The sequence below is a fragment of the Oncorhynchus keta genome, chromosome 9 (assembly GCF_023373465.1).
Source record: "Oncorhynchus keta strain PuntledgeMale-10-30-2019 chromosome 9, Oket_V2, whole genome shotgun sequence".
Lineage (NCBI taxonomy): Eukaryota > Metazoa > Chordata > Actinopteri > Salmoniformes > Salmonidae > Oncorhynchus > Oncorhynchus keta.
The window spans coordinates 3,927,205-3,943,960 of record NC_068429.1 but is presented as its reverse complement, the minus strand read 5'-3'; the positions used below and the strand labels follow the sequence as shown (position 1 = coordinate 3,943,960).

Here is a 16,756-nt window from a genome sequence, read left to right as displayed (position 1 = left end):
ATATAGTACACTACTATAGACCCTATTCCCTATATAGTACACTACTATAGACTCTATTCCCTACATAGTACACTACTATAGACTCTATTCCCTATATAGTACACTACTATAGACCCTATTCCCTATATCGTGCACTACTTTAGACCAGAGCCCTATTCCCTATATAGTGCACTACTTCAGACCAGAGCCCTATTCCCTGTTTAGACCAGGGCCCTATAGAAGCCTAATCCCTATATAGTGCACTACTTTCGACCAGGGCCCTATAGGGGCTCTTCACTCTTACCTCTTTAAGGGATCATGACCTCACTACAGAACGCTACAGTCAGAAAGACAACACTTGTGAATATATTCATTTATTTATTTTAAAACTCTAAAGTGAAGGCAACAAATGTCCACATATGTTCTTCTCTCTCCGAGTATAAACGTGTCTTATAGTAGTTGATCATTTGTTATAAAACTCTAAAAATAAGTATATTCAATCCCTTTTACAACCAACAAAACACCAAAAAATACAAATGAAAAAGTCAAGAAAAGGACAATAGTTAGCGATATGCAAATCCAGAAGTTCAAATAATAATAATAAAATATTGCTAAATATTCGCCTTTTACAAAAAATATAGTATTTAAGTGCAAAATTCTGACACAAAAAAAAAAATAATATTTAGTAAAATAATCATTTAGTAAAATAATCATTTAGTAAAATAATCATTTAGTAAAATAATCATTTAGTAAAATAATCATTTAGTAAAATAATCATTGTACTGGTATGTCCAGATATGTAAATAAGTCCAAAAAGGCTTTGGTTCGAAGGTGAGTTGGGTATCAATGACGTTGTGACAGTCCGTTTACTCAAGAAGCAGACCGATTCTGAATGTCCCCCTACGAGGCAAAGTTACTGGTGATTTCATAACAAAGTGACCGTCACTAATTATGGTAATTAAACCAAAAAATATAGGGCAATCTTAACTTTATAGTCATTTAAAACGGTTTATTAATATATTAATATTTATATTATTAATATTTATATTATTAATTTTTATATCTGTGTGGATATTGTTCAGAACTTTCTAGTAGATAGAACATGTGTGGTGGAGGAGAAAACGGTCTAATTCATGAATAAAACATGTAAAATCGACAATATAATTTTAATAAACATTAACAACATTGACAACAAATACATGTTGACATAATAAAATAAATAAGTGTAAAAAATAAAAATATATATTTCATACTGAAACTCTCATATTAAACACCAATGATATTCACTAAGTTGATGGTTTATATTTAAGATAATATTTTACAGTTTTGTAATTATATATTTTTTATTTTAAAATATTATTTCATTATGTCATATTTCACAATTACAGACACCTGTGATAATCTGAAGTATCCAAACGGGCCACTAGATGTCTTAGATAGATTACATAAAATTCTTGAAAGTTACCAAAAATTCTGGTAGTTTACTGGTAAACTTTCCAGTAATATACCCTCCCTTTGCAACCCTAGTGCTGTAGAGGCACCCTATGTCATATAGTGTGCACTACATAGGGACCAGGGTTCCATTGTGGAGGATCCCTCCTCTGTGTATAGGGATGGCTGTCTTCATCTGCCTTTGGAAGAAAGGGCACTGGGGAGAAAGACAAACCACAGACCATTAGTACAAACAGAATGTAAAGGCTAGCAGGCAGGAACATAAACACCTACCCTAGGCACCCAAGGCAACACACACAGGGGGAGAGATGGGGGATAGAGATGGGGGAGAGATGGGGGGGAGAGATGGGGGGGGGAGATGGGGGAGAGAGAGATGGGGGGGGAGGAGATGGGGGGGAGAGAGATGGGGGGAGAGATGGGGGGAGAGATGGGGGGGATGGGGGAGAGAGAGATGGGGGAGGGGTGGGGGAGAGAGAGAGAGAGACGGGGGGAGAGAGAGAGAGAGACAGGGGGAGAGAGGGAGACAGGGGGAGAGAGAGACGTGGGGAGAGACAGGGGGAGAGAAAGACAGGGGGAGAGAAAGACAGGGGGAGAGAGATGGGGGAATAGACGGGAGGGAGAGAGAGACATGGGGGAGAGAGAGACGGGGGGAGAGAGAGACAGGTGGGAGAGAGAGATGGGAGGGGAGAGAGGCAGAGGGGAGAGAGAGAAGGGAGGGGAGAGAGAGACAGGGGAGAGAGAGACAGGGGAGAGACAGGGGGAGTGAGACAGAAGGGGAGAGAGAGGCAGAAGGGGAGAGAGAGAGAGAGACGGGGGGTGGGACAGAAGGGGAGAGAGAGGCAGAAGGGGAGAGAGAGGGGGAGACAGGGGGAGAGAGACAGAAGGGGAGAGAGAGAGGGAGACAGGGGGAGAGAGACAGAAGGGGAGAGAGAGAGAGGGAGACAGGGGGAGAGAGAGAGACGGGGGAGAGACAGGGGGAGAGAAAGACAGGGGGAGAGAGAGATGGGGGGAATAGACGGGAGGGGAGAGAAAGACATGGGGAGAGAGAGACGGGGGAGAGAGAGACAGGTGGGAGAGAGAGACGGGGGGAGAGAGAGACAGGGGGTTGAGAGTCAGAAGGGGAGAGAGAGACGTTAGGGGAGAGAGACAGAAGGGGAGAGAGAGACAGGGGGAGAGACAGGGGGGGAGTGAGACAGAAGGGGAGAGAGAGGCAGAAGGGGAGAGAGAGAGGGAGACAGGGGGGGAGAGAGACAGAAGGGGAGAGAGAGAGAGAGAGAGAGAGAGGGGGAGAGAGACAGAAGGGGGGAGAGAGGCAGAAGGGGAGAGAGAGAGAGACAGGGGGAGAGAGACAGAAGGGGGAGAGAGACAGGGGTAGAGACAGGGGGAGAGACGGGGGGGAGAGAGACAGAAGGGGAGAGAAGAGACAGAAGGGGAGAGAGAGAGAGACAGGGGAGAGACGGGGGGAGAGAGACAGAAGGGGAGAGAAGAGGCAGAAGGGGAGAGAGAGAGAGACAGGGGGGGAGAGAGACAGGGGGGAGAGAGACAGGGGGAGAGAAGAGGCAGAAGGGGAGAGAGAGAGAGACAGAAGGGGAAAGAGAGGCAGAAGGGGAGAGAGAGACGGGGGAGAGAGACGGGAGGGGAGAGACACAAGAGGGGAGAGAGGCAGAAGGGGAGAGAGAGACGGGGGAGAGAGAGAGACGGGAGGGGAGAGAGACAGGGGGAGATGTATAATTTCATGTATAATTTCTCTTCTTAATCAGTAACAGTGACTCAGTGACCTATATAAACGGAGCCTCAACAACAGGTAAACAAGGTGAAGGAAAAGTCTAGACGTCTTCCTTCTCCCTGTTCAAGAAACATATCTAGGATACATCCCAAATAGCAACCTATTCCCTATATACTTATTGGTAGTAGTGCACTATATAGGGAATAGGGTGCCATTTGGTACTTGACGGTAAAGGGAAGTCAGCCACTAGAAGGATCTTTAGATGTGTATTGTTGAGAGAGGGGACACTGAAGTGCACTGGGATAAAACTAGATTAGTGAGAATCAATGCCTCCCTTCAACATGAAGTCAGAGGAGAGGGGGGAGAGGGGACTGTGGCTGGTGAGAGAGAGAGATGGAGAGAGAGAGGGGGGAGAGGAGGGAGAGGGGACTGTAGCTGGGGAGAGAGAGATGGAGAGAGAGAGGGGGGAGAGGGGACTGTGGCTGGTGAGAGAGAGAGATGGAGAGAGAGGGGAAGGAGAGAGGAGGGAGAGGGGACTGTGGCTGGGGAGAGAGAGAGATAGAGAGAGAGAGGAAGGAGAGAGGAGGGAGAGGGGACTGTGGCTGGGGAGAGAGAGAGATGGAGAGAGAGAGGAAGGAGAGAGGAGGGAGAGGGGACTGTGGCTGGGGAGAGAGAGAGATAGAGAGAGAGAGGAAGGAGAGAGGAGGGAGAGGGGACTGTGGCTGGGGAGAGAGAGATGGAGAGAGAGAGGGGGAGCGAGCGGTCGCATTCGCACTTCGCTCTGCAGGTTGTATAACTTTTTCATTACATTTCATTATAGTACAACGGTTGATTTGTCTAATCTTAGCAATTCTTCTTAGCTAGCTACATAGCCGTCCTTGTATCAGAGATAATTGCATAATTATCGTATTTCGTCGCCCTAACGTAGCCTTCACTGCTATTCGCCCAGGAGCTAGCAAACGCTAGCTAACGCACACAGATTAGCATCACTGTAGTGCTATTCACTCAACTGTACGACTTGATTAGTTTACTGTTAGCTAGCTACATAATCTTAGCCATTCTTCTTAGCTAGCTACATAGCCGTCCTTGTATCAGAGATAATTGCATTAATTATCGTATTTCGTCGCCCTAACGTAGCCTTCACTGCTATTCGCCCAGGAGCTAGCAACGCTAGCTAACGCACACAGATTAGCATCACTGTAGTGCTATTCACTCAACTGTACGACTTGATTAGTTCAGTGTTAGCTAGCTACATAGCTGTCTTTGTTTCCAAGATAATTGTGTAGTTTAGTGTGTGTAGCCTTGGAGTGATTATCTTAATTCACTGAGGTTCGCTAGCCAGCTATTTGTCGTCCTTAACGTAGGAGACTCTGCTAGCTAGCCAACAGCTAACAGCTAACAGCTAGCCAACGTCTACTGAATAGAACTCAACAACCCGGTCGCATTCACAGGTAGTATCACATTTTCATTTCTTTACAGTACAACGGTTTGATTTGTTTGATCGTAGCTAGCTACATAGCCGTCTTTGTTTCAAAGATAATTGTGTAGTCTAGACCGATTTCCTAGGTTAGCTAGCCAGCTATTGTCATTCTTTTAACTCAACGTAACGTAAACAACACTGCTAGCTAGCCAGCTAGCCCCGAATAGCAGCACTGTAGAAATTATTACACTCAACGGAACGACTTGATTAGTGTAGTGTCAACAACGCAGCTACTGCCAGCTAGCCTACTTTAGCAGTACTGTATCATTTTAATCATTTTAGTCAATAAGATTCTTGCTACGTAAGCTTAACTTTCTGAACATTCGAGACGTGTAGTCCGCTTGTCATTCAATTTCCTTGCATTAGCGTAGCCTTTTCTGTAGCCTGTCAACTATGTGTCTGTCTATCCCTGTTCTCTCCTCTCTGCACAGACCATACAAACGCTCCACACCGCGTGGCCGCGACCACCCTAACCTGGTGGTCCCAGCGCGTTTACCCACGTGGAGTTCCAGGTCTCTGGTAGCCTCTGGAACTGCCAATCTGCGGCCAACAAGGCAGAGTTCATCTCAGCCTATGCCTCCCTCCAGTCCCTTGACTTCTTGGCACTGACGGAAACATGGATCACCACAGATAACACTGCTACTCCTACTGCTCTCTCCTCGTCCGCCCACGTGTTCTCGCACACCCCGAGAGCTTCTGGTCAGCGGGGTGGTGGCACCGGGATCCTCATCTCTCCCAAGTGGTCTTTCTCTCTTTCCCCTTACCCATCTGTCTATTGCCTCCTTTGAATTCCATGCTGTCACAGTTACCAGCCCTTTCAAGCTTAACATCCTTATCATTTATCGCCCTCCAGGTTCCTCGGAGAGTTCATCAATGAGCTTGATGCCTTGATAAGCTCCTTTCCTGAGGACGGCTCACCTCTCACAGTTCTGGGCGACTTTAACCTCCCCACGTCTACCTTTGACTCATTCCTCTCTGCCTCCTTCCTTCCACCCTCTCCTCTTTGACCTCACCCTCTCACCTTCCCCCCTACTCACAAGGCAGGCAATACGCTTGACCTCATCTTTACTAGATGCTGTTCTTCCACTAACCTCATTGCAACTCCCCTCCAAGTCTCCGACCACTACCTTGTATCCTTTTCCCTCTCGCTCTCATCCAACACTTCCCACACTGCCCCTACTCGGATGGTATCGCGCCGTCCCAACCTTCGCTCTCTCTCCCCGCTACTCTCTCCTCTTCCATCCTATCTTCTCTTCCCTCTGCTCAAACTTTCTCCAACCTATCTCCTGATTCTGCCTCCTCAACCCTCCTCTCCTCCCTTACTGCATCCTTTGACTCCCTATGTCCCCTATCCTCCAGGCCGGCTCGGTCCTCCCTCCCGCTCCGTGGCTCGACGACTCATTGCGAGCTCACAGAACAGGGCTCCGGGCAGCCGAGCGGAAATGGAGGAAAACTCGCCTCCCTGCGGACCTGGCATCCTTTCACTCCCTCCTCTCTACATTTTCCTCCTCTGTCTCTGCTGCTAAAGCCACTTTCTACCATTCTAAATTCCAAGCATCTGCCTCTAACCCTAGGAAGCTCTTTGCCACCTTCTCCTCCCTCCTGAATCCTCCCCCCATCCCTCCTCCCTCTCTGCAGATGACTTCGTCAACCATTTTGAAAAGAAGGTCGATGACATCCGATCCTCGTTTGCTAAGTCAAACGACACTGCTGGTTCTGCCCACACTGCCCTATCCTATGCTCTGACCTCTTTCTCCCCTCTCTCTCCAGATGAAATCTCGCGTCTTGTGACGGCCGGCCGCCCAACAACCTGCCCGCTTGACCCTATCCCCTCCTCTCTTCTCCAGACCATTTCCGGAGACCTTCTCCCTTACCTCACCTCGCTCATCAACTCATCCCTGACCGCTGGCTACGTCCCTCCCGTCTTCAAGAGAGCGAGAGTTGCACCCCTTCTGAAAAAACCTACACTCGATCCCTCCGATGTCAACAACTACAGACCAGTATCCCTTCTCTCTTTTCTCTCCAAAACTCTTGAGCGTGCCGTCCTTGGCCAGCTCTACCGCTATCTCTCCCAGAATGACCTTCTTGATCCAAATCAGTCAGGTTTCAAGACTAGTCATTCAACTGAGACTGCTCTTCTCTGTATCACGGAGGCGCTCCGCACTGCTAAAGCTAACTCTCTCTCCTCTGCTCTCATCCTTCTAGACCTATCGGCTGCCTTCGATACTGTGAACCATCAGATCCTCCTCTCCACCCTCTCCGAGTTGGGCATCTCCGGCGCGGCCCACGCTTGGATTGCGTCCTACCTGACAGGTCGCTCCTACCAGGTGGCGTGGCGAGAATCTGTCTCCTCACCACGCGCTCTCACCACTGGTGTCCCCCAGGGCTCTGTTCTAGGCCCTCTCTTATTCTCGCTATACACCAAGTCACTTGGCTCTGTCATAACCTCACATGGTCTCTCCTATCATTGCTATGCAGACGACACACAATTAATCTTCTCCTTTCCCCCTTCTGATGACCAGGTGGCGAATCGCATCTCTGCATGTCTGGCAGACATATCAGTGTGGATGACGGATCACCACCTCAAGCTGAACCTCAGCAAGACGGAGCTCCTCTTCCTCCCGGGGAAGGACTGCCCGTTCCATGATCTCGCCATCACGGTTGACAACTCCATTGTGTCCTCCTCCCAGAGCGCTAAGAACCTTGGCGTGATCCTGGACAACACCCTGACGTTCTCAACTAACATCAAGGCGGTGTCCCGTTCCTGTAGGTTCATGCTCTACAACATCCGCAGAGTACGACCCTGCCTCACACAGGAAGCGGCGCAGGTCCTAATCCAGGCACTTGTCATCTCCCGTCTTGATTACTGCAACTCGCTGTTGGCTGGGCTCCCTGCCTGTGCCATTAAACCCCTACAACACATCCAGAACGCCGCAGCCCGTCTGGTGTTCAACCTTCCCAAGTTCTCTCACGTCACCCCGCTCCTCCGCTCTCTCCACTGGCTTCCAGTTGAAGCTCGCATCCGCTACAAGACCATGGTGCTCGCCTACGGAGCTGTGAGGGGAACGGCACCTCAGTACCTCCAGGCTCTGATCAGGCCCTACACCCAAACAAGGGCACTGCGTTCATCCACCTCTGGCCTGCTCGCCTCCCTACCACTGAGGAAGTACAGTTCCCGCTCAGCCCAGTCAAAACTGTTCGCTGCTCTGGCCCCCAATGGTGGAACAAACTCCTCACGACGCCAGGACAGCGGAGTCAATCACCACCTTCCGGAGACACCTGAAACCCCACCTCTTCAAGGAATACCTAGGATAGGGTAAGTAAGGGTAAGTAATCCTTCTCACCCCCCAACAAGATTTAGATGCAAGTGGCTGTTCCACTGGTTGTCATAAGGTGTATGCACCAATTTGTAAGTCGCTCTGGATAAGAGCGTCTGCTAAATGACTTAAATGTAAATGTAAATGTGAGAGGAGGGAGAGGGGACTGTGGCTGGTGAGAGAGAGAGATGGAGAGAGAGGGGAAGGAGAGAGGAGGGAGAGGGGACTGTGGCTGGGGAGAGAGAGAGATAGAGAGAGAGAGGAAGGAGAGGGAGGGAGAGGGGACTGTGGCTGGGGAGAGAGAGATAGAGAGAGAGAGGGAAGGAGAGAGGAGGGAGAGGGGACTGTGGCTGGTGAGAGAGAGAGATAGAGAGAGAGAGGAAGGAGAGAGGAGGGAGAGGGGACTGTGGCTGGGGAGAGAGAGATGGAGAGAGAGAGGGGGGAGAGGGGACTGTGGCTGGTGAGAGAGAGAGATGGAGAGAGAGAGGAAGGAGAGAGGAGGGAGAGGGTACTGTGGCTGGTGAGAGAGAGAGAGATGGAGAGAGAGAGGAAGGAGAGAGGAGGGAGAGGGGACTGTGGCTGGTGAGAGAGAGAGATGGAGAGAGAGAGGAAGGAGAGAGGAGGGAAAGGGGACTGTGTCTGGGGAGAGAGATGGAGAGAGAGAGGGGGGAGAGGGGACTGTGGCGGGGGAGAGAGAGATGGAGAGAGAGAGAGAGAGAGAGAGAGAGAGGGGACTGGCTGGGGAGAGAGAGAGATTGAGAGAGAGAGAGAGGGAGGGAGGGGACTGTGGCTGGGGAGAGAGAGATGGAGAGAGAGAGAGAGAGAGAGAGGAGGGAGAGGGGACTGGCTGGGAGAGAGAGAGATGGAGAGAGAGAGGAGGGAGAAGGGACTGTGGCTGGGGAGAGAGAGAGAGATGGAGAGAGAGTGAGGGGGGAGAGGGGACTGTGGCTGGGGAGAGAGAGATGGAGAGAGAGAGAGAGGGAGAGAGAGAGGGGACTGTGGCTGGGGAGAGAGAGAGATGGAGAGAGAGAGAGGGGGAGAGGGGACTGTGGCTGGGGAGAGAGAGATGGAGATGGAGAGAGAGAGGAGGGAGAGGGGACTGTGGCTGGGGAGAGAGAGATGGAGAGAGAGAGGGGAGAGGGGACTGTGGCTGGGGAGAGAGAGATGGAGAGAGCGAGGAGGGAGAGAGGACTGTGGCTGGGGAGAGAGAGATGGAGAGAGAGGGGGAGAGGGGACTGTGGCTGGGGAGAGAGAGATGGAGAAAGAGAGGAGGGAGAGGGGACTGTGGCTGGGGAGAGAGAGAGAGATGGAGAGAGAGAGGGGGAGAGGGGACTGTGGCTGGGGAGAGAGTGAGATGGAGAGAGAGAGGAGGGAGAGGGATTGTGGCTGGGGAGAGAGAGATCGAGAGAGAGAGGAGGGAGAGGGGACTGTGGCTGGGGAGAGAGAGAGAGATGTAGAGAGAGAGGGGGAGAGGGGACTGTAGCTGGGGAGAGAGAGATGGAGAGAGAGAGGAGGGAGAGAGGAGGGAGAGGGGACTGTGGCTGGGGAGAGAAAGATGGAGAGCGAGAGGGGGGAGAGGGGACTGTGGCTGGGGAGAGAGAGATGGAGAGAGAGAGAGAGAGAGAGAGAGGGGACTGGCTGGGGAGAGAGAGAGATTGAGAGAGAGAGAGAGGAGGGAGAGGGGACTGTGGCTGGGGAGAGAGAGATGGAGAGAGAGAGAGAGAGAGAGAGAGGAGAGGGGACTGGCTGGGAGAGAGAGAGATGGAGAGAGAGAGGAGGGAGAAGGGACTGTGGCTGGGGAGAGAGAGAGAGAGATGGAGAGAGAGTGAGGGGGAGAGGGGACTGTGGCTGGGGAGAGAGAGATGGAGAGAGAGAGAGATGGAGAGAGAGAGGGGACTGTGGCTGGGGAGAGAGAGAGATGGAGAGAGAGAGAGGGGGGAGAGGGGACTGTGGCTGGGGAGAGAGAGATGGAGATGGAGAGAGAGAGGAGGGAGAGGGGACTGTGGCTGGGGAGAGAGAGATGGAGAGAGAGAGGGGGGAGAGGGGACTGTGGCTGGGGAGAGAGAGATGGAGAGAGCGAGGAGGGAGAGAGGACTGTGGCTGGGGAGAGAGAGATGGAGAGAGAGGGGGGAGAGGGGACTGTGGCTGGGGAGAGAGAGATGGAGAAAGAGAGGAGGGAGAGGGGACTGTGGCTGGGGAGAGAGAGAGAGATGGAGAGAGAGAGGGGGAGAGGGGACTGTGGCTGGGGAGAGAGTGAGATGGAGAGAGAGAGGAGGGAGAGGGGATTGTGGCTGGGGAGAGAGAGATCGAGAGAGAGAGGAGGGAGAGGGGACTGTGGCTGGGGAGAGAGAGAGAGATGAAGAGAGAGAGGGGGGGAGAGGGGACTGTAGCTGGGGAGAGAGAGATGGAGAGAGAGAGGAGGGAGAGAGGAGGGAGAGGGGACTGTGGCTGGGGAGAGAAAGATGGAGAGCGAGAGGGGGGAGAGGGGATTGTGGCTGGGGAGAAAGATGAGGGGAAGGGGGGCAGAGAGAGAGAGAGAGAGAGAGAGAGAGAGAGAGAGAGAGAGAGAGAGAGAGAGACAGAGACAGAGAGAGAGAGAGAGAGAGTTCTGCAAAAATGTCCTCTGTGCACAACGAAAAACACCAAATAATGCATGCAGAGCAGAATTAGGCCGATACCCGCTAATGATCAAAATCCAGAAAAGAGATGTTGAAATGTACGACCGCCTAAAAGGAAGCGATTCACAAACCTTCCATAACAAAGCCATCACCTACAGAGAGATGAACCTGGAGAAGAGTCCCCTAAGCAAGCTGGTCCTGGGGCTCTGTGGGGTCTGTTTGTGTTCATGAACAGAGCCCCAGGACCAGCTTGCTTAGGGGACTCTTCTCCAGGTTCATCTCTCCAGGACAGCAACAGCAACACAGACCCAAGCAAATCATGAGAAAACAAAAATATAATTACTTGACACATTGGAAATAATTTACATAAAAACTGAGCTGACTAGAATGGTATTTTTCCCTAAACAGAGAGCACACAGCGGCAGAATACCTGACCACTGTGACTGACCCAAAATTAAGGAAAGCTTTGACTATGTACAGAATAGGAGCATAACCTTGCTATTGAGAGAGGCTGCCGTAGACAGACATGGCAGAAAGAGAAAGAGAAAAGAGAAGAGAGAGAGGAGAGAGAGGAGAGAGAGGAGAGAGAAGAGAGAGAGGAGAGAGAGGAGAGAGAAGAGATAGAGGAGAGAGAGGAGAGAGAGAGGAGAGAGAGGAGAGAGAGGAGAGAGAGGAGAGAGAGAGAGGAGAGAGAGGAGAGAGAAGAGAGAGAGGAGAGAGAGAGAGAGAGAGAGAGAGAGAGAGGAGAGAGAGGAGAGAGAGGAGAGAGAAGAGAGAGAGGAGAGAGAAGAGAGAGAGGAGAGAGACATAGAAAAAGAACAGACAAAGAAGAAGAGAGAGGAGAGTTGAGCTCAGATCGTGCTCTGTGTTTAAGACCAAGGGCAGACCGTAGAGACGGGGGAGGTGGGGATCTCTCTCTCCATCTCTCTTTGATGGGGGTTCACCAAAAATCAGAACGCATCATGAGGGATTGCAGTGGCTCGCAGGTCTGCATGGACACATCCATACACATGCAGTCAACTGATTTGTGCAGTTACACTCGGTAACAGTCTTAACTAAAGGCATTATACCACGAGTCAGGGCTGGCACGAGCGTTTTGGGGGCCCTCGCGGGCAAAACATTTTACTGGCACGGTCTTGACAGCGGACAGACAATTTCCGTTTTACAGCTAATTTCCTGCAATTCTGCAAATGTTGCCATGAATTAAGCCATGATAATATAATATCTGAGTGACTAACAAAATCAATGGAGACCTCCTGGGGGTCAGGGCCCCTAGAGGTCAGGGTCCCTAGGGGTCAGGGCCCCTAGGGGTCAGGGCCCCTAGAGGTCAGGGCCCCTAGAGGTCAGGGCCCCTAGAGGTCAGGGCCCCTAGAGGTCAGGGCCCCTGGGCACGTGCCCTGCGTGACCGGTCTGCATTCAGCCATAATTACTACAAGTTTAGATAGCTGACTAGACTAACTACCAATCTAAACATGTTTAGTTGACATGGGCTAATTGAGTGACTGAAATAACAAGAGAGAAACTGCTGATGCACAGTCACATGACCAAATGACACCTGGTGTCATCACTCTAAATGACACCTGGTATATCATACTGTCATCACTCTAAATGACACCTGGTGTATCGTACTGTCATCATTCTAAATGACACCTGGTGTATCGTTCTGTCATCACTCTAAATGACACCTGGTATATCATACTGTCATCACTCTAAATGACACCTGGTGTATCATACTGTCATCACTACAAATGACACCTGGTGTATCGTACTGTCATCACTCTAAATGACACCTGGTATATCATACTGTCATCACTCTAAATGACACCTGGTATATCATACTGTCATCATTCTAAATGACACCTGGTGTATCGTACTGTCATCATTCTAAATGTCACCTGGTGTATTGTACTGTTCCAACTGTCATCATTCTAAATGACACCTGGTGTATTGTACTGTCATCATTCTAAATGACACCTGGTGTATCGTACTGTCATCATTCTAAATGACACCTGGTGTATCGTACTGTCACCATTCTAAATGACACCTGGTGTATCGTACCGTCATCACTCTAAATGACACCTGGGGTATCGTACTGTCATCACTCTAAATGACAGCTGGTATATCATACTGTCATCATTATAAATGACACCTGGTATATCATACTGTCATCACTCTAAATGACACCTGGTATATCATACTGTCATCATTCTAAATGACACCTGGTGTATCGTACTGTCATCATTCTAAATTTCACCTGGTGTATTGTGCTGTTCTAACTGTCATCATTCTAAATGACACCTGGTGTATCGTACTGTCATCACTCTAAATGACACCTGGTATATCATACTGTCATCACTCTAAATGACACCTGGTGTATCGTACTGTCATCACTCTAAATGACACCTGGTGTATTGTACTCTCATAACTCTAAATGACACCTGGTGTATTGTACTGTCATCATTCCAAATGACACCTGGTGTATTGTACTGTCATCATTCTAAATGACACCTGGTGTATTGTACTGTCATCATTCGAAATGACACCTGGTGTATTGTACTGTCATCATTCAAAATGACACCTGGTGTATTATACTGTCATCATTCTAAATGTCACCTGGTGTATTGTACTGTCATCATTCAAAATGACACCTGGTGTATTGTACTGTCATCATTCTAAATGTCACCTGGTGTATTGTACTGTTCTGTCATCATTGTAAATGACACCTGGTGTATTGTGCTGTTCTAACTGTCATCATTCTAAATGACACCTGGTGTATTGTACTGTCATCATTCTAAATGACACCTGTTGTATTGTGCTGTTCTAACTGTCATCATTCTAAATGACACCTGGTGTATTGTGCTGTTCTAACTGTCATCATTCTAAATGACACCTGGTGTATTGTACTGTCATCATTCTAAATGACACCTGGTGTATTGTACTGTCATCATTCTAAATGACACCTGGTGTATTGTACTGTCATCATTCTAAATGACACCTGGTGTATTGTACTGTCATCATTCTAAATGACATCTGGTGTATTGTACTGTTCCAACTGTCATCATTCTAAATGACACCTGGTGTATTGTACTGTCATCATTCTAAATGACACCTGGTGTATTGGACTGTCATCATTCTAAATATCACCTGGTGTATTGTACTGTTCTAACTGTCATCATTCTAAATGACACCTGGTGTATTGTACTGTCATCATTCTAAATGACACCTGGTGTATTGGACTGTCATCATTCTAAATATCACCTGGTGTATTGTACTGTTCTAACTGTCATCATTCTAAATGACACCTGGTGTATTGTACTGTCATCATTCTAAATGATACCTGGTGTATTGTACTGTTCCAACTGTCATCATTCTAAATGACACCTGGTGTATTGTACTGTCATCATTCTAAATGACACCTGGTGTATTGTACTCTCATCACTCTAAATGACACCTGGTGTATTGTACTGTTCTAACACAAGTTGCCTATCCCTGCTCTAGGATATTTGGCATGTGTCCTGTAGGCCACAAGTTGCCCATCCCTGCTCTAGGATATTTGGCATGTGTCCTGTAGGCCACAAGTTGCCCATCCCTGCTCTAGGGTATTTGGCATGTGTCCTGTAGGCCACAAGTTGCCCATCCCTGCTCTAGGGTATTTGTCTGAGAGTGGAGGGGTGGGTGTGGTGGTTGAGGGGTTGATGGTAAGGGAGGAGAAGTGGGATACCTAGTCAGAAGCACAACTGAATGTATTCAACTGAACTGTCTTCTGCATTTAACCCAACCCCTCTGAATCAGAGAGGTACAGAGGGGACAGCCTTAAACCGATGTCCATGTCATCGGCTCCCGGGGAGCTGTTCATGGGTTACATGCCTTTCTGAAGGGCTAAACAGCTCATTTTTTTCCACATTGACCGGCTCAAGGATTCAAACAAGCAACCTTTGGGGTTCTGTCCCAACGCTCTTAATCGTTAGGCTACCTACCACCCCCTGCAGGGAACAGCAGGGTGTATGTGTGTGATGGTTGGGAAAAGGTGAAGAGGGGATTGAGGTAAAGGGAGGGAGAGCAGCGGGGGGGGCCTTCAGGAGAGAGAGAGCATCTGACAGAACAGAGATAAACGTGTTAGAGTTCAGTAACAGGAAGAATAGCCATGTCTCTCCATAAAGGCTTCAGACCCTGAGGCGAGGAGAGGAGAGGAGAGTAGGGGGGAGGAGAGGAGAGGAGAGGAGAGCAGAGGAGAGCAGAGGAGAGGAGGGGGGAGGAGAGGAGAGGAGGGGGAGGAGAGAGGAGGGGAGGAGAGGAGAGCAGAGGAGAGGAGAGGAGGGGGGAGGAGAGGAGAGGGAGGGGGAGGAGAGGGAGGGGGGAGGAGAGGAGAGGAGGGAGGAGGAGAGGAGAGGAGGGGGAGGAGAGGAGAGGAGAGGAGGGGGGGAGGAGAGGAGAGCCGAGCAGGGGGAGGAGAGGAGGGGGAGGAGAGGAGAGCAGAGGAGAGCAGAGGAGGGGGAGGAGAGGAGGGGGGAGGAGGAGGGGGAGGAGGAGAGGAGGGGGGGGAGGGGGGGAGGGAGAGGAGAGGAGAGGAGAGGAGAGGAGAGGGGGAGGAGAGGTGAGGAGAGGAGAGGAGGGGGAGGAGAGGAGAGCAGGGGGAGTAGAGGAGGGGGAGATGAGAGGAGAGCAGGGGGGAGGAGAGGAGAGGAGAGGAGAGGAGAGGAGAGGAGGAGAGCGGAGAGGAGAGAGGGGAGAGGAGAGGAGAGGAGAGGGGAGAGGAGGAGAGGAGAGGAGAGGAGATGAGAGGAGAGGAGAGGAGAGGAGAGGTGAGGGGAGAGGAGAGAGGAGGAGAGGAGAGGAGAGGAGAGATAAGGCCTGCACTCATGGTATTAAACTGATATGTAAAAAAAAACTTAGGAAACTGCATACCAATAGCATATCAGCCGACGGGCCAGTAAAAAGCCCAGAATCAATCTAAAAACATTATTGCACGTAATTAGCATCTCCGCTAGTAAAAAAGGCTTTCACTTTAAACCAGTTAAGAAAAGTCTCTAATTAGGACGAACTGGTCTCGTTTTTTAAAGTCTTCGCCTGCAGCGCACCCATTAATTATAAATCCTTTACTTAAGAGGAAACATAGGGAGGCAGAAGAGAGGGCTGATTACTTAAAGAATCAGATATCAACGCGTCTCCTCTCCCACTAACACTGACAGCTGGAGGGAAACATAACATGTAATGCATTGAAGAGGAGGGTTAACTACAGCATGCCTCAGAGTGTTCCATGCCTCAGAGTGTTCCATGCCTCAGAGTGTTCCATGCCTCAGAGTGTTCCATGCCTCAGAGTGTTCCATGCCTCAGAGTGTTCCATGCCTCAGAGTGTTCCATGCCTCAGAGTGTTCCATGCCTCAGAGTGTTCCATGCCTCAGAGTATTCCATGCCTCAGAGTGTTCCATGCCTCAGAGTGTTCCATGCCTCAGAGTGTTCCATGCCTCAGAGTGTTATTCAACCATGCTGGTCATTTATGAACATTTGAACATCTTGTCCACGTTCTGTTATAATCTCCACCCGGCACAGCCAGAAGAGGACTGGCCACCCCACATATGCTCTCTCTAATTCTCTCTTTCTTTCTCTCTCTCGGAGGACCTGAGCCCTAGGACCGTGCCCCAGGACTACCTGACATGATGGCTCCTTGCTGTCCCCAGTCCACCTGACTGTGCTGCTGCTCCAGTTTCAACTGTTCTGCCTTATTATTATTTGACCATGCTGGTCATTTATGAACATTTGAACATCTTGGTCATGTTCTGTTATAATCTCTACCCGGCACAGCCAGAAGAGGACTGGCCACCCCACATAGCCCGGTTCCTCTCTAGGTTTCTTCCTAGGTTTTGGCCTTTCTAGGGAGTTTTTCCTAGCCACCGTGCTTTTACACCTGCATTGTTTGCTGTTTGGGGTTTTAGGCTGGGTTTCTGTACAGCACTTTGAGATATCAGCTGATGTACGAAGGGCTATATAAATACATTTGATTTGATTTGATTTGTTCCATGCCTCAGTGTTCCATGCTATATAGACAGATTCACATGTAATACACACACACACACACACACACACACACACACACACACACACACACACACACACACACACACACACACACACACACACACACACACACACACACACACACAGAGAGAGAGAGAGAGACACACAC

General features: G+C 49.7%; 1 protein-coding gene across 1 annotated transcript in view; it reads right to left on the bottom strand.

Moving 5' to 3' along the window:
- Positions 1–337: 337 nt before the first annotated feature.
- The window catches only part of LOC127931640 (methyl-CpG-binding domain protein 2-like), a 151,167-nt gene continuing 134,748 nt past the window's right edge, over positions 338–16,756 (bottom strand). Inside the window, exon 7 of the mRNA XM_052524910.1 lies at positions 338–1,627. The gene's annotated coding sequence lies outside the window, so the exon portion shown is untranslated. The remainder of the gene's footprint in view (positions 1,628–16,756) is intronic.